At 41.5% G+C, this 22,120-nt stretch overlaps 3 non-coding genes across 3 annotated transcripts; all 3 read left to right on the top strand.

The window, feature by feature from the left end:
- Positions 1 to 4,567: 4,567 nt before the first annotated feature.
- Positions 4,568 to 4,639, top strand: TRNAW-CCA (transfer RNA tryptophan (anticodon CCA)). Its single transcript has one exon. It is a non-coding gene; the product is annotated as a tRNA-Trp (tRNA).
- A 5,368-nt stretch (positions 4,640 to 10,007) lies between these two features.
- TRNAW-CCA (transfer RNA tryptophan (anticodon CCA)) lies at positions 10,008 to 10,079 on the top strand. Its single transcript has one exon. It is a non-coding gene; the product is annotated as a tRNA-Trp (tRNA).
- Positions 10,080 to 21,626: 11,547 nt separating this feature from the next.
- Positions 21,627 to 21,698, top strand: TRNAW-CCA (transfer RNA tryptophan (anticodon CCA)). Its single transcript has one exon. It is a non-coding gene; the product is annotated as a tRNA-Trp (tRNA).
- Positions 21,699 to 22,120: the final 422 nt, after the last annotated feature.

Raw genomic sequence — 22,120 nt, forward strand, 5'->3', positions numbered from 1 at the left:
AGGAGGGTTATGGCTCGTGCTCGTTAGATTTTGGTCAAAATCGGTCAAAGGTCAAGGTCGCAGTGAGGTCAAACATCCAAAAAATGATAGCTCGAGAAAGGAAGAAGCTACCAATGTCAAATTAAACCACGTGATTCAGGAGGGTGGTAGCTAGCGCTGATTAGATTTTGGTCAAAATCGGTCAAAGGTCAAGGTCACAGTGAGGTCAAACATCCAAAACATTCGATTTTTGATGGTTTGGTGCAGAATCATCGTAGAAACTTCTGGTTTGCGTCGCGACCTTCTCGAGAGACAGCTTTTATTAGACAAGGTCAGAGGTCAAGTTGACGATTTTGTAAGTACCAGTCGATGACTGCTTGTTTGTTATCTTGCCAAAACGAAGTTTTTGCAAGATATGTGAGTCAGCTTGTATGTTTTTTGCTTTTTTTTTGTTTGTAATCACGTATGAAAAATTCTGCAGAGCACAGTTATCATTGGAAATTTTTGTAACTTCGCATATCAGAGGCCTATAGAGGTCACTTTCAGCGCATAAAATTTTGAAGGTCAAGGTCAAATGTTAAGGTCACTTTGTCACAAATTAGTGGAGTCGACGAAACCCTTATTTTTTGAGTAATTTTGATCGGATCGTCTTCAAACTTCATGGGAATATTGTTCATGGTCTGGCGCTCAGCTGATTAATTTTTGGTTGCGATTGGCCTTGACCTTCTTCTGTTTTCTTTTTTTTGGGTCTGTAATCACATATAAATCACTCTGCAGAGCACAGTTATCATTGGAAATTTTTGTAACTTCGCATATCAGAGGCCTATAGAGGTCTCTTTCAGCGCATAAAAATTTGAAGGTCAAGGTCAAAGGTCAAGGTCACTTTGTCGCAAATCAGGGGAATCGACGAAACCCTTATTTTTTGAGTAATTTTGATCGGATCGTCTTCAAACTTCATGGGAATATAGTTCATGGTCTGGCACTCAGTTGATTAATTTTTGGTGGCGATTGGCCTTGACCTTCATGGTTAGCACCTGAGGTCAAACATATTTGACCCCAAGGTCAACTTTTCAAGTTTTAGCAACCATATCGTGTAGGACATCAAATTGAACACCTCGATGAGTGCTTTCTAGATATGTCAAGCTTGAGACATTATGACGTCATTTGGTGACATTGTGAGGCAAAAGCATATTTTTCATGGTTACTCTGTGGAACGATTCTCATCGGAATCTCTCAGAAGCAGATATTCCTTAAGGAGTCGCTCCTGGTGGATAGCAGCTCTGTTCACCTCAGTGTGACCTTTAAGAAGTCACACGTCGTCACCTTTTGGCAAGATACGGGTCAACCTGCGGGTGACACTGGTTTATTTTTTGTATGTTTGTGAACAGTATTACGGAAAAACTCCTCGGCGGATTTCGACGAAACTTGGTGGGGGGGGTTAGGTATGGTCCAAGGATCATGCCATTAAATTTTGGACTTGGTCCCCGCCCCCCAAAAAAATTGTCAGAGAAAAAAAAATTATTTTTTTTGCATTTCTGTATGTTTTTGGTGATTTCCAACCACCCCCAAAAAATTGTTAAGCCCCCCCCCCAAATTGTTCAAGAAATTTTTTTTTGCATTTCTGCATGTATTCAGTGATTTCCAACCCCCCCAAAAAAATTGTTCGAGAAAAATATTTTTTTTTTTGCATTTCTTCATATTTTAAGTGATTTCCAACCCCCCCACAAAAAAAAATTGTTTGAGAATTTTTTTTTCATTTCTACATGTTTTGAGTGATTTCCAACCGACCCCAAAAAATAGTTACCCCCCCAAAAAAATAGAGAATTTTTTTTTGCATCTCCACATGTTTTAAATGATTTCCAACCCCCCCAAAAAAATTACCCCTCCCAAAAAAAAGAGATTTTTTTGCATTTCTACATGTTCTAAGTGATTTCCAACCCACTCCCCCACAAAAAAATTGTGAAAGAAAATTTTTTTTGTGCATTTCTACATGTTTTAAGTGATTTCCAACCCATCCCCCACAAAAAAATTGTGAAAGAAAATTTTTTTTTTGCATCTCTACATGTTTTAAGTGATTTCCAACCCACTCCCCCCCCCTCCCCAAAAAAATAGAGAATTTTTTTTTGCATTTCTACATGTTTTAAGTGATTTCCAACCCTCCCCCCCCCAAAAAAAAAATTTTGGAGAAAAGAACGATAACTCTGTCAGCACTGTTGACATCATATTTAATGAAGAAGATATAAGGTTTACTTGAGTGACCGAGCAGTATTGGGGGCAGAGGTTTTGCACTCTCCCGAGTGCTCCCCGTCTGGTTTAATCAGTATAAAGCAAGTTTTACTGAGTGATTTGGACTGATATTCAACGATTTATTTGCAGAAACGAGATCCTGCGTCATGTGCGAAAATTAACTATGCCTCAAACCCAGAGAGCACAAGACCTTTACGATTTTCAGAGGATGAATTGCTGGACAATCGGAAGGTGGAGTCAGCGAGAGTCAGATCATCAGGTGATTGTGCAATTCACCAGCGAAGGCAAGGAATCCACAGCTTCCCATTCTTGTCGATCTGGGCACTCAGAAAGGTATCTTGGAGCTGTCAAGGGATCCATTGAGAAAACTCCCCGTTTCAAGACAGCAGATGTTGCAGAGGAGTTCCAAGTTAGCTCAAGAACTGTCGTGCAGTAACTTCATCAAATGGACTACTATGGGAGAGCAGCTCAGAGAAAATGTCTTCTTCGACCAGTCAACATTCAAAGAACGAAGTGGGCTGATGATGTGGCCAACAGACCCTTGGAGTTTTGGAAAACTGTCAGTTTTTTCAGATGAGTCCCAATTTGCTCAGTTTTCTGACAGTGGACACGTGTGGATCTGGAGACTTCCCAGTCAAGAGTTCTCTTTGAACCGATTGCAGCCAACTGTCAAACACTGTGGTTTTTCAGTGATGGCGTGTGGAGCAATCTGGAGTACTGGTCGGTCAGAGCTTGTGGAGTGGGCAGGCAATATCAACTCCACGAAACACACTTCTATCCTTGAGGAAGGACTTCTCCCTGCCTTCTCCACTGGTCAGATAGTCAAAAACAACACTGTTCATGGAAGATGGAGCTCCTTGCCACACTGCAAAAAAGACCAAAGAATGGCAGGACAGAAATGGGATCAAGTGACTTCCATGGCCCAGTCAGTCTCCTCACGTGAATCCCATTGAACACCTCTGGGCTAAATTGGATCGAGCTGTGCAGAAAATGTCCAGAAACCAACATCATTGGCAGAATTGCAAAACCTTTTGCATGAGGCCTGGGTGGAAATCCCAGAAGAGAAAATTTCGGAACTCGTTAGTTCTTTGCTTGAAAGAGTAAAAGTGTTGAAATCTGCAAATGTCAAGTCCACTAAACACCAGTGTATGTATTGAAATGGATCAAATGTTCTTCAAATGTTCAAGAAATAGATTTGGAAAAAATCATGATGTCGATTCACTTCTGTCATGTCTTTCTATCGCAAGATATTTCAAATATGTATTGGGCCCAATATGTTCTCATGGATCAGGCATTACGTGGCGGAGGCATGCACTCTGCCGAGTGCCCTTCCAGTTTCTTTTGTAATTAGAATGCCGTGAGAGAGCAGAGAAGTCCGTATTGAGGTGCTTCCTACACCTTAACATGGCGTGCGTTTAAAACATGAGAATTCTCAAGGATTATTTGTTGTGCATTCAAAACATATTTGAACGGTCGACAGGAATGTACAGTATCTTCGAGGTCTTTGGGTGTTTTGGGTCCTGGAAACTTTTGGGACATTTGTATCCTCAGGGATTTTTTTGGACTGTTGGGTCCTCAGGGACTTTTGAGTTTTTTGGGTTTTCCAGGATTTCAGGGTCTTAATGGTATTGGGGGTCTTAAAAGGTTTTCAAAGTTGGAAGTGGTCTCAACAGTACAAAGGGTCAAAAGGGACATTCCAAAAGTGCATAATTAATGAATAGATGTACAAAATTAATAGACAAAAAGTCGCCCCCCCCCCCACACACACACACACACACACACACACACACACACACACACACACACACACACACACACACACACACACACACACACACACACACACACACACACACACTCACACACACACACGCACACACACCTCTTCTATTGATCGTAGATTTACAGTGACGACCTTCACAGTATCATTGTGTGTGAAATCCTTCTCTCTTGCCTCTCCATCAAGCGAGCTTTCGTGTTCTCTCACTGTCATGGTGGAATGAGTTGGCATCAATTATTTATTTTTATTTTAAACCAGACTCGATGCTGTAACGGTTGGAGTGTCCACTCTGAGTCTGGGAGATCAGCGGTTTGAACATCGGCTGAGTCATCCCAAAGACTCCAAAACACTCCCACTCCAAAATATTCAAACTCCAACACACTCAAACAATCAAAACACACCAACTCGTGCAAATTACAAAACATCACCACACCACGAAAATTGGGACCTCACAAAGGGGGGTCCGAACAGCAGGTATCATCACTGTCCTCATTCGTCTGATGAACCCAAGAAACTTGACTGAAGTATGGAGAATTTATTATTGGGTTCACTTGTAGATGAGATCTCGTGGCACAATGGTAGCGCGTCTGACTCCAGATCAGAAGGTTGCGTGTTCAAATCACGTCGAGATCATTTCTTTTTAAACCAACGGGTCGTTTGGGTTTTGTCTCCTTCGGGGGAAAAGAGAGACACCGTCATCTTTGAAATCTCATCATCACTTCCACCACAGAAGGTGAAGGAGGTTGTGTTTTCACCCCTTTGTGTGTGTTTGTCTGTTTGTGTGAAGGATATCGAAAAAGTTTGGGACGGATTCAGATGAAACTTTGTGGACAGGTTCGGAACATGACAAGGACTAACTGGTCCGATTTCGGTGAAGATCCAGAACCAGAATGTGATATTTTTTTCAGTAATTCTTCACCATCGAGAGATTGGGGTACAAATGATATACAGCACAATATCTCAGAAAGTTGTGGACGAATTCGGACGAAACTTGGTGGACAGGTTCGTGTGTCGCAAGGAAGAAATTATTCGATTTTGATGAATATCCGAATCCGAATCTGGATACGATAATTATTTCATTGTTAAAATGATCCTTCACGATTGAGGGATAGGGTCAAAAACAATAAAGTCCTGCACAGATACATGACAAAAGTAAATAGACACCTTAAATCTATTCATTAACCTCCGCCATCTTCGAAGATGACGGAGGTTACTGTTTTCACCCCTTTCTGTTTGTTACTTCCAAAATCGAAAGATTTCGTCAGTATATTGATAACTTCCGTTTCTGTTTGTTTGTTTGTTTGTTTGTAGGCACGATGACTCGAGAATGCAAGAAGCTACCAATGTCAAATTACACCACGTGATTCCGGAGGGTGATGGCTCGTGCTGGTTCGATTTTGGTCGAAATCGGTCAAAGGTCAAAGTGAGGTCTAATATTCGATTTTTGATGGTTTGGTACAGATAACTCGAGAACGGAAGAAGCTACCAATGTCAAATTACACTACGTGATTCAGGAGGGTTATGGCTCGTGCTCGTTAGATTTTGGTCAAAATCGGTCAAAGGTCAAGGTCACAGTGAAGTCAAACATCCAAAAAATGATAGCTCGAGAAAAGAAGAAGCTACCAATGTCAAATTACACCACGTGATTCAGGAGGGTGGTGGCTAGCGCTGATTAGATTTTGGTCAAAATCGGTCAAAGGTCAAGGTCACAGTGAGGTCAAACATCCAAAACATTCGATTTTTGATGGTTTGGTGCAGAATCATCGTAGAAACTTCTGGTTTGCGTCGCGACCTTCTCGAGAGACAGCTTTTATTAGACAAGGTCAGAGGTCAAGTTGACGATTTTCTAAGTACCAGTCGATGACTGCTTGTTTGTTATCTTGCCAAAACGAAGTTTTTGCAAGATATGTGAGTCAGCTTGTATGTTTTTTTGTTTTTTTTTGTTTGTAATCACGTATGAAAAATTCTGCAGAGCACAGTTATCATTGGAAATTTTTGTAACTTCGCATATCAGAGGCCTATAGAGGTCCCATTCAGCGCACAAAATTTTGAAGGTCAAGGTCAAAGGTCAAGGTCACTTTGTCGCAAATCAGGGGAGTCGACGAAACCCTTATTTTTTGAGTAATTTTGATCGGATCGTCTTCAAACTTCATGGGAATATTGTTCATGGTCTGGCGCTCAGCTGATTAATTTTTGGTTGCGATTGGCCTTGACCTTCTTATGTTTTCTTTTTTTTTGGTCTGTAATCACATATAAATCACTCTGCAGAGCACAGTTATCATTGGAAATTTTTGTAACTTCGCATATCAGAGGCCTATAGAGGTCCCTTTCAGCGCACAAAATTTTGAAGGTCAAGGTGAAAGGTCAAGGTCACTTTGTCGCAAATCAGGGGAATCGACGAAACCCTTATTTTTTGAGTAATTTTGATCGGATCGTCTTCAAACTTCATGGGAATATAGTTCATGGGCTGGCGCTCAGTTGATTAATTTTTGGTGGCGATTGGCCTTGACCTTCATGGTTAGCGCCTGAGGTCAAACATATTTGACCCCAAGGTCAACTTTTTAAGTTTTAGCAACCATATCATGTAGGACCTCAAATTGAACACCTCGATGAGTGCTTTCTAGATATGTCAAGCTTGAGACATTATGACGTCATTTGGTGACATTATGAGGCAAAAGCATATTTTTCATGGTTACTCTGTAGAACGATTCTCATCGGAATCTCTCGTAAGCAGATATTCCTTAAGGAGTCGCTCCTGGTGGATAGCAGCTCTGTTCCCCTCAGTGTGACCTTTAAGAAGTCACACGTCGTCACCTTTTGGCAAGATACGGGTCAACCTGCTGGTGACACTGGTTTATTTTTTGTATGTTTGTGAACAGTATTACGGAAAAACTCCTCGACGGATTTCGACGAAACTTGGTGGGGGGGTTAGATATGGTCGAAGGATCATGCCATTAAATTTTGGACTTGGTCCCCCCCCCCCAAAAAAAAATTGTTAGAGAAAAAAATTTTTTTTTTGCATTTCTGTATGTTTTTGGTGATTTCCAACCACCCCCAAAAAATTGTTACGCCCCCCCCAAATTGTTCAAGAATTTTTTTTTTGCATTTCTGCATGTTTTCAGTGATTTCCAACCCCCCCCAAAAATTGTTTGAGAATTTTTTTTCTTCATTTCTACATGTTTTGAGTGATTTCCAACCGCCCCCCAAAAAATTGTTACCCCCCCAAAAAAATTGAGAATTTTTTTTTGCATTTCCACATGTTTTAAATGATTTCCAACCCTCCCTAAAAAATTACCCCCTCCCAAAAAAAGGGATTTTTTTTTTTTGCATTTCTACATGTTCTAAGTGATTTCCAACCCACTCCCCCCAAAAAAAAAATAGAGAATTTTTTATTGCATTTCTACAGATTTTTAGTGATTTCCAACCCCCCCCCCCCCGCCACAAAAAATTGTGAAAGAAAATTTTTTTTTTGCATCTCTACATGTTTTAAGTGATTTCCAACCCACTCCGCCCCCTCCCCAAAAAAATAGAGAATTTTTTTTTGCATTTCTACATGTTTTAAGTGATTTCCAACCCCCCCCCCCCCCCCCAAAAAAAAAATTTTGGAGAAAAGAACGATAACTCTGTCAGCACTGTTGACATCATATTTAATGAAGAAGATATAAGGTTTACTTGAGTGACCGAGCAGTATTGGGGGCAGAGGTTTTGCACTCTCCCGAGTGCTCCCCGTCTGGTTTAATCAGTATAAAGCAAGTTTTACTGAGTGATTTGGACTGATATTCAACGATTTATTTGCAGAAACGAGATCCTGCGTCATGTGCGAAAATTAACTATGCCTCAAACCCAGAGAGCACAAGACCTTTACGATTTTCAGAGGATGAATTGCTGGACAATCGGAAGGTGGAGTCAGATCATCAGGTGATTGTGCAATTCACCAGCGAAGGCAAGGAATCCACAGCTTCCCATTCTGGTCGATCTGGGCACTCAGAAAGGTATCTTGGAGCTGTCAAGGGATCCATTGAGAAAACTCCCCGTTTCAAGACAGCAGATGTTGCAGAGGAGTTCCAAGTTAGCTCAAGAACTGTCGTGCAGTAACTTCATCAAATGGACTACTATGGGAGAGCAGCTCAGAGAAAATGTCTTCTTCGACCAGTCAACATTCAAAGAACGAAGTGGGCTGATGATGTGGCCAACAGACCCTTGGAGTTTTGGAAAACTGTCATTTTTTTCAGATGAGTCCCAATTTGCTCAGTTTTCTGACAGTGGACACGTGTGGATCTGGAGACTTCCCAGTTAAGAGTTCTCTTTGAAACGATTGCAGCCAACTGTCAAACACAGTGGTTTTTCAGTGATGGCGTGTGGAGCAATCTGGAGTACTGGTCGGTCAGAGCTTGTGGAGTGGGCAGGCAATATCAACTCCACGAAACACACTTCTATCCTTGAGGAAGGACTTCTCCCTGCCTTCTCCACTGGTCAGATAGTCAAAAACAACACTGTTCATGGAAGATGGAGCTCCTTGCCACACTGCAAAAAAGACCAAAGAATGGCAGGACAGAAATGGGATCAACTGACTTCCATGGCCCAGTCAGTCTCCTCACATGAATCCCATTGAACACCTCTGGGCTAAATTGGATCGAGCTGTGCAGAAAATGTCCAGAAACCAACATCATTGGCAGAATTGCGAAACCTTTTGCATGAGGCCTGGGTGGAAATCCCAGAAGAGAAAATTTCGGAACTCGTTCGTTCTTTGCTTGAAAGAGTAAAAGTGTTGAAATCTGCAAATGTCAAGTCCACTAAACACCAGTGTATGTATTGAAATGGATCAAATGTTCTTCAAATGTTCAAGAAATAGATTTGGAAAAAATCATGATGTCGATTCACTTCTGTCATGTCTTTCTATCGCAAGATATTTCAAATATGTATTGGGCCCAATATGTTCTCATGGATCAGGCATTACGTGGCGGAGGCATGCACTCTGCCGAGTGCCCTTCCAGTTTCTTTTGTAATTAGAATGCCGTGAGAGAGCAGAGAAGTCCGTATTGAGGTGCTTCCTACACCTTAACATGGCGTGCGTTTAAAACATGAGAATTCTCACGGATTATTTGTTGTGCATTCAAAACATATTTGAACGGTCGACAGGAATGTACAGTATCTTCGAGGTCTTTGGGTGTTTTGGGTCCTGGAAACTTTTGGGACGTTTGTGTGCTCAGGGATTTTTTTGGACTGTTGGGTCCTCAGGGACTTTTGAGATTTTTGGGTCTTCCAGGACTTCAGGGTCTTAAGGGGTCTTAATGGTCTTAAAAGGTTTTCAAAGTTTGAAGTGGTCTCAACAGTGCAAAGGGCCAAAAGGGGCATTCCAAAAGTGCATAATTAATGAATAGATGTACATAATTAAGAGACAAAAAGTCGCCCCCCCCACACACACACACACACACACACACACACACACACACACACACACACACACACACACACACACACACACACACACACACACACACACACACACACACACACACACACACACACACACACACACACACCTCATCTAATGATAGTAGATTTACAGTGACGACATTCACAGTATCATTGTGTGTGAAATCCTTCTCTCTTGCCTCTCCATCAAGCAAGCTTTCGTGTTCTCTCACTGTCATGGTGGAATGAGTTGGCATCAATTATTTATTTTAATTTTAAACCAGACTCGATGCTGTTCCGGTTGGAGTGTCCACTCTGAGTCTGGGAGATCAGCGGTTTGAACATCGGCTAAGTCATCCCAAAGACTCCAAAACACTCCCACTCCAAAATATTCAAACTCCAACACACTCAAACAATGAAAACACACCAACTCGTGTAAATTACAAAACATCACCACACCACGAGAATTGGGACCTCACAAAGGGGGTCCGAATAGCAGGTATCATCACTGTCCTCATTCGTCTGTTGAACCCAAGAAACTTGACTGAAGCATGGAGAATTTATTATTGGGTTCACTTGCAGATAAGATCTCGTGGCACAATGGTAGTGCGTCTGACTCCAGATCAGAAGGTTGCGTGTTCAAATCACGTCGAGATCATTTCCTTTTTAAACCAACGGGTCGTTTGGGTTTTGGCTCCTTCGGGGGAAAAGAGAGACACCGTCATCTTTGAAATCTCATCATCACTTCCACCACAGAAGGTGAAGGAGGTTGTGTTTTCACCCCGTTGTGTGTGTTTGTCTGTTTGTGTGAAGGATATCTCAAAAAGTTTGGGACGGATTCGGATGAAACTTTGTGGACAGGTTTGGAACATGACAAGGACGAACTGGTCCGATTTCGGTGAAGATCCAGAACCGGAATGTGATATTTTTTTCAGTGATTCTTCACCATCGAGAGATTGGGCTGCAAATGATATACAGCACAATATCTCAGAAAGTTGTGGACGAATTCGGACGAAACTTGGTGGACAGGTTCGTGTGTCGCAAGGAAGAAATTATTCGATTTTGATGAATATCCGAATCCGAATCTGGATACGATAATTATTTCATTGTTAAAATGATCCTTCACGATTGAGGGATAGGGTCAAAAACAATAAAGTCCTGCACAGATACATGACAAAAGTAAATAGACACCTTAAATCTATTCATTAACCTCCGCCATCTTCGAAGATGGACGGAGGTTACTGTTTTCACCCCTTTCTGTTTGTTTCTTCCGAAATCGAAAGATTTCGTCAGTATATTGATGACTTCCGCTTCTGTTTGTTTGTTTGTTTGTTTGTAGGCACGATAACTCGAGAATGCAAGAAGCTACCAATGTCAAATTACACCACGTGATTCCGGAGGATGATGGCTCGTGCTGGTTCGATTTTGGTCGAAATCGGTCAAAGGTCAAAGTGAGGTCTAATATTCGATTTTTGATGGTTTGGTACAGATAACTCGAGAACGGACGAAGCTACCAATGTCAAATTACACCACCTGATTCAGGAGGGTTATGGCTCGTGCTCGTTAGATTTTGGTCAAAATCGGTCAAAGGTCAAGGTCACAGTGAGGTCAAACATCCAAGAAATGATAGCTCGAGAAAGGAAGAAGCTACCAATGTCAAATTACACCACGTGATTCAGGAGGGTGGTGGCTAGCGCTGATTAGATTTTGGTCAAAATCGGTCAAAGGTCAAGGTCACAGTCAGGTCAAACATCCAAAACATTCGATTTTTGATGGTTTGGTGCAGAATCATCGTAGAAACTTCTGGTTTGCGTCGCGACCTTCTCGAGAGACAGCTTTTATTAGACAAGGTCAGAGGTCAAGTTGACGATTTTGTAAGTACCAGTCGATGACTGCTTGTTTGTTATCTTGCCAAAACGAAGTTTTTGCAAGATATGTGAGTCAGCTTGTATGTTTTTTGCTTTTTTTTTGTTTGTAATCATGCATGAAAAATTCTGCAGAGCACAGTTATCATTGGAAATTTTTGTAACTTCGCATATCAGAGGCCTATAGAGGTCCCTTTCAGCGCATAAAATTTTGAAGGTCAAGGTCAAAGGTCAAGGTCACTTTGACGCAAATCAGGGGAATCGACGAAACCCTTATTTTTTGAGTAATTTTGATCGGATCGTCTTCAAACTTCATGGGAATATAGTTCATGGTCTGTCGCTCAGTTGATTAATTTTTGGTGGCGATTGGCCTTGACCTTCATGGTTAGCGCCTGAGGTCAAACATATTTGACCCCAAGGTCAACTTTTCAAGTTTTAGCAACCATATCGTGTAGGACCTCAAATTGAACACCTCGATGAGTGCTTTCTAGACATGTCAAGCTTGAGACATTATGACGTCATTTGGTGACATTATGAGGCAAAAGCATATTTTTCATGGTTACTCTGTAGAACGATTCTCATCGGAATCTCTCGTAAGCAGATACTCCTTAAGGAGTCGCTCCTGGTCGATAGCAGCTCTGTTCACCTCAGTGTGACCTTTAAGAAGTCACACGTCGTCACCTTTTGGCAAGATACGGGTCAACCTGCGGGTGACACTGGTTTATATTTTGTATGTTTGTGAACAGTATTACGGAAAAACTCCTCGACGGATTTCGACGAAACTTGGTGGGGGGGGGGTTAGGTATGGTCCAAGGATCATGCCATTAAATTTTGGACTTGTTCCCCCCCCCCCCCAAAAAAAAATTGTTGGAGAAATTTTTTTTTTTTTTGCATTTCTGTGTGTTTTTGGTGATTTCCAACCACCCCCAAAAAAATTGTTACGCCCCCCCCCCCAAAATTGTTCAAGAATTTTATTTTTTTGCATTTCTGCATGTTTTCAGTGATTTCCAACCTGCCCCCAAAAAAAATTGTTCGAGAAAAATAAAAAAAATTTTGCATTTCTTCATATTTTAAGAGATTTCCAACCCCCCGCAAAAAAAAATTGTTTGAGAATTTTTTTTTTCATTTCTACATGTTTTGAGTGATTTCCAACCGCCCCCCAAAAATTGTTACCCCACCAAAAAATAGAGATTTTTTTTTGCATTTCCACATGTTTTAAATGATTTCCAACCCCCCCCCCCCCCCAAAAAAAAATAGAGAATTTTTTTTGCCTTTCTACAGATTTTTAGTGATTTCCAACCCCCCGCCCACAAAAAAATGGTGAAATAATTTTTTTTTTTGCATTTCTACATGTTTTAAGTGATTTCCAACCCACTCCCCCCCTCCCAAAAAAATAGAGAATTTTTTTTTGCATTTCTACATGTTTTAAGTGATTTCCAACCATCCCCCCCCCACAAAAAAAATTTTTGAGAAAAGAACGATAACTGTCAGCACTGTTGACATGTTTAATGAAGAAGATATAAAGTTTACTTGAGTGACCGAGCAGTATTGGCAGCAGAGGTTTTGCACTCTCCCGAGTGCTCCCCCTCTGGTTTAATCAGCATAAAGCAAGTTTTACTGAGTGATTTGGACTGATATTCAACGATTTATTTGCAGAAACGAGATCCTGCGTCATGTACGAAAGTTAACTATGCCTCAAAACCCAGAGAGCACAAGACCTTTACGATTTTCAGAGGATGAATTGCTGGACAATCGGAAGGTGGAGTCAGCCAGAGTCAGATCATCAGGTGATTGTGCAATTCACCAGCGAAGGCAAGGAATCCACAGCTTCCCATTCTGGTCGATCTGGGCACTCAGAAAGGTATCTTGGAGCTGTCAAGGGATCTGATGTGGATTTTTTAAACCCACCTTGTTGTGATCGTTGTCCTCCTGAAGGATTCTAACTGGTCGATTGTGGAATCCTATTTGACTTCAGACAGAGTTTACCGTTTGTCCGATTTGATGATAAAACCCTACAAAAACCCTATCGACACTGATAAAACTGATGTCCACACAAGTCCTTCCTTGTGAAACAATTTATTTCCTAATTATACACCATACACTTCTCACCCTTGTACAATGAACTTAAGAATCCCCATTTGATTGCAATATTATTTGGTTCTATTTCATTTATTCTTATTTTAGTTAACAGTTAGACCAACTCGATTCAATTCACTTCTACATTACATCAGAGAGTTTTATTCTAACTTGGTACTTGGTCAGTTCCAAGGAGTACGAGCCACTGAGAAACTATACTTCCTCACGTGCTCGTACTCAGAACAATGTGCCTTTCAAAATATTTATACTTCCATGAGAGAGAGGTTGGGGGATATTCACCCAGACTGTAGACGTGTCCTTTAGACAAAAGCCACTTTGTACATTTTCTAAGCAAAAGTTCATTTATCAGCTCGGTCACTCTGCTCCAGAACAACACATTTCTTATCATTTAGGGCAAAAGTCTTTTGGCCAGAAATGACAGCCAATTCAACTTGCAGCATAAAAGTTACATTTCTGAAACTCCATTTGTTACAATTTAAAATACATTAATATAAATTTTTCCCCCACAGATCCATTGAGAAAACTCCCCGTTTCTGACAGCAGATGTTGCAGAGGAGTTCCAAGTTAGCTCAAGAACTGTCGTGCAGTTACTTCATCAAATGGACTACTATGGGAGAGCAGCTCAGAGAAAATGTCTTCTTCGACCAGTCAATATTCAAAGAACGAAGTGGGCTGATGATGTGGCCAACAGACCCTTGGAGTTTTGGAAAACTATCATTTTTTTCAGATGAGTCCCAATTTGCTCAGTTTTCTGACAGTGGACACGTGTGGATCTGGAGACTTCCCAGTCAAGAGTTCTCTTTGAAACGATTATAGCCAACTGTCAAACACAGTGGTTTTTCAGTGATGGCGTGTGGAGCAATCTGGAGTCCTGGTCGGTCAGAGCTTGTGGAGTGGGCAGGCAATATCAACTCCACGAAACACACTTCTATCCTTGAGGAAGGACTTCTCCCTGCCTTCTCCACTGGTCAGATAGTCAAAAACAACACTGTCGATGGAAGATGGAGCTCCTTGCCATACTGCAAAAAAGACCAAAGAATGGCAGGACAGAAATGGGATCAAGTGACTTCCATGGCCCAGTCAGTCTACTGACGTGAATCCCATTGAACACCTCTGGGCTAAATTGGATCGAGCTGTGCAGAAAATGTCCAGGAAACCAACATCATTGGCAAAATAGCAAAACCTTTTACATGAGGCCTGGGTGGAAATCCCAGAAGAGAAAATTTCGGAACTCGTTCGTTCTTTGCTTGAAAGAGTAAAAGCGTTGAAATCTGCAAATGGCAATTCCACTAAACACCAGCGTATGTATTGAAATGGATCAAATGTTCTTCAAATGTTCAAGAAATAAATTCGGAAAAAATCATGATGTCGATTCACTTCTGTCATGTCTTTCTATCGCAAGATATTTCAAATATGTATTGGGCCCAATATGTTCTCATGGATCAGCCATTACGTGGCGGAGGCATGCACTCTGCCGAGTGCCCTTCCAGTTTCTTTTGTAATTAGAATGCCGTGAGAGAGCAGAGAAGTCCGTATTGAGTTGCTTTCTACACCTTATCATGGCGTGCGTTGAAAACATGTGAATTCTCACTGATTATTTGTTGTGCATTCAAAAAAAAATTGAACGGTCTACAGGAATGTACAGTATCTTCGAGGTCTTTGGGTGTTTTGGATCCTGGAAACTTTTGGGACGTTTGTGTGCTCAGGGATTTTTTTGGACTTATAGGTCCTCAGGGACTGTTGAGATTTTTGGGACTTCCAGGACTTCAGGGTCTTAAGGGGTCTTAATGGTCTTGGGGGTCTTAAAAGGTTTTCAAAGTTTGAAGTGGTCTCAACAATACAAAGGGTCAAAAGGGACATTCCAAAAGTGCGTAATTAATGAATAGATGTACATAATTAAGAGACAAAAAGTCGACCACACACACACACACACACACACACACACACACACACACACACACACACACACACACACACACACACACACACACACACACACACACACACACACACACACACACCTCATCTATTGACAGTAGATTTACAGTGACGACATTCACAGTATCATTGTGTGTGAAATCCTTCTCTCTTGCCTCTCCATCAAGCGAGCTTTCGTGTTCTCTCACTGTCATGGTGGAATGAGTTGGCATCAATTATTTATTTTTATTTTAAACCAGACTCGATGCTGTGACGGTTGGAGTGTCCACTCTGAGTCTGGGAGATCAGCGGTTTGAACATCGGCTGAGTCATCCCAAAGACTCCAAAACACTCCCACTCCAAAATATTCAAACTCCAACACACTCAAACAATGAAAACACACCAACTCGTGCAAATTACAAAACATCACCACACCACGAAAATTGGGACCTCACAAAGGGGGGTCCGAACAGCAAGTATCATCACTGTCCTCATTCCTCTGTTGAACCCAAAAAACTTGACTGAAGTATGGAGAATTTATTATTGGGTTCACTTGTCGATGAGATCTCGTGGCACAATGGTAGCACGTCTGACTCCAGATCAGAAGGTTGCTTGTTCAAATCACGTCGAGATCATTTCTTTTAAAACCAACGGGTCGTTTGGGTTTTGGCTCCTTCCGGGGGAAAAGAGAGACACCGTCATCTTTGAAATCTCATCATCACTTCCACCACAGAAGGTGAAGGAGGTTGTGTTTTCACCCCGTTGTGTGTGTTTGTCTGTTTGTGTGAAGGATATCTCAAAAAGTTTGGTGCGGATTCGGATGAAACTTTGTGGACAGGTTCGGAACATGACAAGGACGAACTGGTCCGATTTCGGCGAAGATCCAGAACCCGAATGTGATATTTTTTTCAGTAATTCTTCACCATCGAGAGATTGGGGTACAAATGATATACAGCACAATATCTCAGAAAGTTGTGGACGAATTCGGACGAAACTTGGTGGACAGGTTCGTGTGTCGCAAGGAAGAAATTATTCGATTTTGATGAATATCCGAATCCGAATCTGGATACGATAATTATTTCATTGTTAAAATGATCCTTCACGATTGAGGGATAGGGTCAAAAACAATAAAGTCCTGCACAGATACATGACAAAAGCAAATAGACACCTTAAATCTATTCATTAACCTCCGCTATCTTCGAAGATGGACGGAGGTTACTGTTTTCACCCCTTTCTGTTTGTTACGACCGAAATCGAAAGATTTCGTCAGTATACTGATGACTTCCGTTTCTGTTTGTTTGTTTGTTTGTTTGTAGGCACGATAACTCGAGAATGCAAGAAGCTACCAATGTCAAATTACACCACATGATTCAGGAGAGTGATGGCTCGTGCTGGTTCGATATTGGTCGAAATCAGTCAAAGGTCAAAGTGAGATCTAATATTCGATTTTTGATGGTTTGGTACAGATAAATCGAGAACGGAAGAAGCTACCAATGTCAAATTACACTACGTGATTCAGGAGGGTTATGGCTCGTGCTCGTTAGATTTTGGTCAAAATCGGTCAAAGGTCAAGGTCACAGTGAAGTCAAACATCCAAAAAATGATAGCTCGAGAAAAGAAGAAGCTACCAATGTCAAATTACACCACGTGATTCAGGAGGGTGGTGGCTAGCGCTGATTAGATTTTGGTCAAAATCGGTCAAAGGTCAAGGTCACAGTGAGGTCAAACATCCAAAACATTCGATTTTTGATGGTTTGGTGCAGAATCATCGTAGAAACTTCTGGTTTGCGTCGCAACCTTCTCGAGAGACAGCTTTTATTAGACAAGGTCAGAGGTCAAGTTGACGATTTTCTAAGTACCAGTCGATGACTGCTTGTTTGTTATCTTGCCAAAACGAAGTTTTTGCAAGATATGTGAGTCAGCTTGTATGTTTTTTTTTTTTTTGTTGTTTGTAATCACGTATGAAAAATTCTGCAGAGCACAGTTATCATTGGGAATTTTTGTAACTTCGCATATCAGAGGCCTATAGAGGTCCCTTTCAGCGCACAAAATTTTGAAGGTCAAGGTCAAAGGTCAAGGTCACTTTGTCCCAAATCAGGGGAGTCGACGAAACCCTTATTTTTTGAGTAATTTTGATCGGATCGTCTTCAAACTTCATGGGAATATTGTTCATGGTCTGGCGCTCAGCTGATTAATTTTTGGTTGCGATTGGCCTTGACCTTCTTATGTTTTCTTTTTTTTTGGTCTGTAATCACATATAAATCACTCTGCAGAGCACGGTTATCATTGGAAATTTTTGTAACTTCGCATATCAGAGGCCTATAGAGGTCCCTTTCAGCGCACAGAATTTTGAAGGTCAAGGTCAAAGGTCATGGTCACTTTGTCGCAAATCAGGGGAGTCGATGAAACCCTTATTTTTTGAGTAATTTTGATCGGATCCTCTTCAAACTTCATTGGAATATTGTTCATGGTCTGGCGCTCAGCTGATTAATTTTTGGTTGCGATTGGCCTTGACCTTCTTATGTTTTCTTTTTTTTTGGTCTGTAATCACATATAAATCACTCTGCAGAGCACAGTTATCATTGGAAATTTTTGTAACTTCGCATATCAGAGGCCTATAGAGGTCCCTTTCAGCGCATAAAATTTTGAAGGTCAAGGTCAAAGGTCAAGGTCACTTTGTCGCAAATCAGGGGAATCGACGAAACCCTTATTTTTTGAGTAATTTTGATCGGATCGTCTTCAAACTTCATGGGAATATAGTTCATGGGCTGGCGCTCAGTTGATTAATTTTTGGTGGCGATTGGCCTTGACCTTCATGGTTAGCGCCTGAGGTCAAACATATTTGACCCCAAGGTCAACTTTTTAAGTTTTAGCAACCATATCATGTAGGACCTCAAATTGAACACCTCGATGAGTGCTTTCTAGATATGTCAAGCTTGAGACATTATGACGTCATTTGGTGACATTATGAGGCAAAAGCATATTTTTCATGGTTACTCTGTAGAACGATTCTCATCGGAATCTCTCGTAAGAAGATATTCCTTAAGGAGTCGCTCCTGGTGGATAGCAGCTCTGTTCCCCTCAGTGTGACCTTTAAGAAGTCACACGTCGTCACCTTTTGGCAAGATACGGGTCAACCTGCGGGTGACACTGGTTTAATTTTTGTATGTTTGTGAACAGTATTACGGAAAAACTCCTCGACGGATTTTGACGAAACTTGGTGGGGGGGTTAGGTATGGTCGAAGGATCATGCCATTAAATTTTGGACTTGGTCCCCCCCCCCCAAAAAAAAATTGTTAGAGAAAAAAAAAATTTTTTTTTTTTTGCATTTCTGTATGTTTTTGGTGATTCCAACCACCCCCAAAAAAATTGTTACGCCCCCCCCCAAAAAATTGTTCAAGAATTTTTTTTTGCATTTCTGCATGTTTACAGTGATTTCCAACCCCCCCAAAAAATTGTTTGAGAATTTTTTTTTCTTCATTTCTACATGTTTTGAGTGATTTCCAACCGCCCCCCAAAAAATTGTTACCCCCCCAAAAAATTGAGAATTTTTTTTTGCATTGCCATATGTTTTAAATGATTTCCAACCCTCCCCAAAAAATTACCCCCTCCCAAAAAAAGGGATTTTTTTTTTTGCATTTCTACATGTTCTAAGTGATTTCCAACCCACTCCCCCCCCCAAAAAAATAGAGAATTTTTTTTTTGCATTTGTACAGATTTTTAGTGATTTCCAACCCACCCCCCCCCCCGCCACAAAAAAATTGTGAAAGAAAATTTTTTTTTTGCATCTCTACATGTTTTTAGTGATTTCCAACCCACTCCCCCCTCCCCAAAAAATAGAGAATTTGTTTTTGCATTTCTACATGTTTTAAGTGATTTCCAACCCCCCCCCCCCCCAAAAAAAAATTTTGGAGAAAAGAACGATAACTCTGTCAGCACTGTTGACATCATATTTAATGAAGAAGATATAAGGTTTACTTGAGTGACCGAGCAGTATTGGGGGCAGAGGTTTTGCACTCTCCCGAGTGCTCCCCCTCTGGTTTAATCAGTATAAAGCAAGTTTTACTGAGTGATTTGGACTGATATTCAACGATTTATTTGCAGAAACGAGATCCTGCGTCATGTGCGAAAATTAACTATGCCTCAAACCCAGAGAGCACAAGACCTTTACGATTTTCAGAGGATGAATTGCTGGACAATCGGAAGGTGGAGTCAGATCATCAGGTGATTGTGCAATTCACCAGCGAAGGCAAGGAATCCACAGCTTCCCATTCTGGTCGATCTGGGCACTCAGAAAGGTATCTTGGAGCTGTCAAGGGATCCATTGAGAAAACTCCCCGTTTCAAGACAGCAGATGTTGCAGAGGAGTTCCAAGTTAGCTCAAGAACTGTCGTGCAGTAACTTCATCAAATGGACTACTATGGGAGAGCAGCTCAGAGAAAATGACTTCTTCGACCAGTCAACATTCAAAGAGTGAAGTGGGCTGATGATGTGGCCAACAGACCCTTGGAGTTTTGGAAAACTGTCATTTTTTTCAGATGAGTCCCAATTTGCTCAGTTTTCTGACAGTGGACACGTGTGGATCTGGAGACTTCCCAGTCAAGAGTTCTCTTTGAAACGATTGCAGCCAACTGTCAAACACAGTGGTTTTTCAGTGATGGCGTGTGGAGCAATCTGGAGTACTGGTCGGTCAGAGCTTGTGGAGTGGGTGTGCAACAGCAACTCCACGAAACACACTTCTATCCTTGAGGAAGGACTTCTCCCTGTCTTCTCCACTGGTCAGATAGTCAAAAACAACACTGTCGATGGAAGATGGAGCTCCTTGCCACACTGCAAAAAAGACCAAAGAATGGCAGGACAGAAATGGGATCAAGTGACTTCCATAGCCCAGTCAGTCTCCTCACATGAATCCCATTGAACACCACTGGGCTAAATTGGATCGAGCTGTGCAGAAAATGTCCAGGAAACCAACATCATTGGCAAAATAGCAAAACCTTTTGCATGAGGCCTGGGTGGAAATCCCAGAAGAGAAAATTTCGGAACTCGTTAGTTCTTTGCTTGAAAGAGTAAAAGCGTTGAAATCTGCAAATGGCAATTCCACTAAACACCAGCGTATGTATTGAAATGGATCAAATGTTCTTCAAATGTTCAAGAAATAAATTCGGAAAAAATCATGATGTCGATTCACTTCTGTCATGTCTCTCTATCGCACGATATTTCAAATATGTATTGGGCCCAATATGTTCTCATGGATCAGGCATTACGTGGCGGAGGCATGCACTCTGCCGAGTGCCCTTCCAGTTTCTTTTGTAATTAGAATGCCGTGAGAGAGCAGAGAAGTCCGTATTGAGTTGCTTTCTACACCTTATCATGGCGTGCGTTGAAAACATGTGAATTCTCACTGATTATTTGTTGTGCATTCAAAAAAAAATTGAACGGTCTACAGGAATGTACAGTATCTTCGAGGTCTTTGGGTGTTTTGGGTCCTGGAAACTTTTGGGACGTTTGTGTGCTCAGGGATTTTTTTGGACTTATAGGTCCTCAGGGACTGTTGAGATTTTTGGGTCTTCCAGGACTTCAGGGTCTTAAGGGGTCTTAATGGTCTTGGGGGTCTTAAAAGGTTTTCAAAGTTTGAAGTGGTCTCAACAGTACAAAGGGTCAAAAGGGACATTCCAAAAGTGCGTAATTAATGAATAGATGTACATAATTAAGAGACAAAAAGTCGACCACACACACACACACACACACACACACACACACACACACACACACACACACACACACACACACACACACACACACACACACACACACACACACACACACACACACACACACACACACACACACACACACACACACACACACCTCATCTATTGACAGTAGATTTACAGTGACGACATTCACAGTATCATTGTGTGTGAAATCCTTCTCTCTTGTCTCTCCATCAAGCGAGCTTTCGTATTCTCTCACTGTCATGGTGGAATGAGTTGGCATCAATTAATTTTTTTATTTTAAACCAGACTCGATGCTGTGACGGTTGGAGTGTCCACTCTGAGTCTGGGAGATCAGCGGTTTGAACATCGGCTGAGTCATCCCAAAGACTCCAAAACACTCCCACTCCAAAATATTCAAACTCCAACACACTCAAACAATGAAAACACACCAACTCGTGCAAATTACAAAACATCACCACACCACGAAAATTGGGACCTCACAAAGGGGGGTCCGAACAGCAGGTATCATCACTGTCCTCATTCCTCTGTTGAACCCAAGAAACTTGACTGAAGTATGGAGAATTTATTATTGGGTTCACTTGCAGATAAGATCTCGTGGCACAATGGTAGTGCGTCTGACTCCAGATCAGAAGGTTGCGTGTTCAAATCACGTCGAGATCATTTCTTTTTAAACCAACGGGTCGTTTGGGTTTTGGCTCCTTCCGGGGGAAAAGAGAGACACCGTCATCTTTGAAATCTCATCATCACTTCCACCACAGAAGGTGAAGGAGGTTGTGTTTTCACCCCGTTGTGTGTGTTTGTCTGTTTGTGTGAAGGATATCTCAAAAAGTTTGGTGCGGATTCGGATGAAACTTTGTGGACAGGTTCGGAACATGACAAGGACGAACTGGTCCGATTTCGGCGAAGATCCAGAACCAGAATGTGATATTTTTTTCAGTAATTCTTCACCATCGAGAGATTGGGGAACAAATGATATACAGCACAATATCTCAGAAAGTTGTGGACGAATTCGGACGAAACTTGGTGGACAGGTTCGTGTGTCGCAAGGAAGAAATTATTCGATTTTGATGAATATCCGAATC

The sequence above is a fragment of the Eptatretus burgeri genome, chromosome 9 (genome assembly GCF_056783735.1).
Source record: "Eptatretus burgeri isolate ZD-2024b chromosome 9, Ebu_testis_v1, whole genome shotgun sequence".
NCBI lineage: Eukaryota > Metazoa > Chordata > Myxini > Myxiniformes > Myxinidae > Eptatretus > Eptatretus burgeri.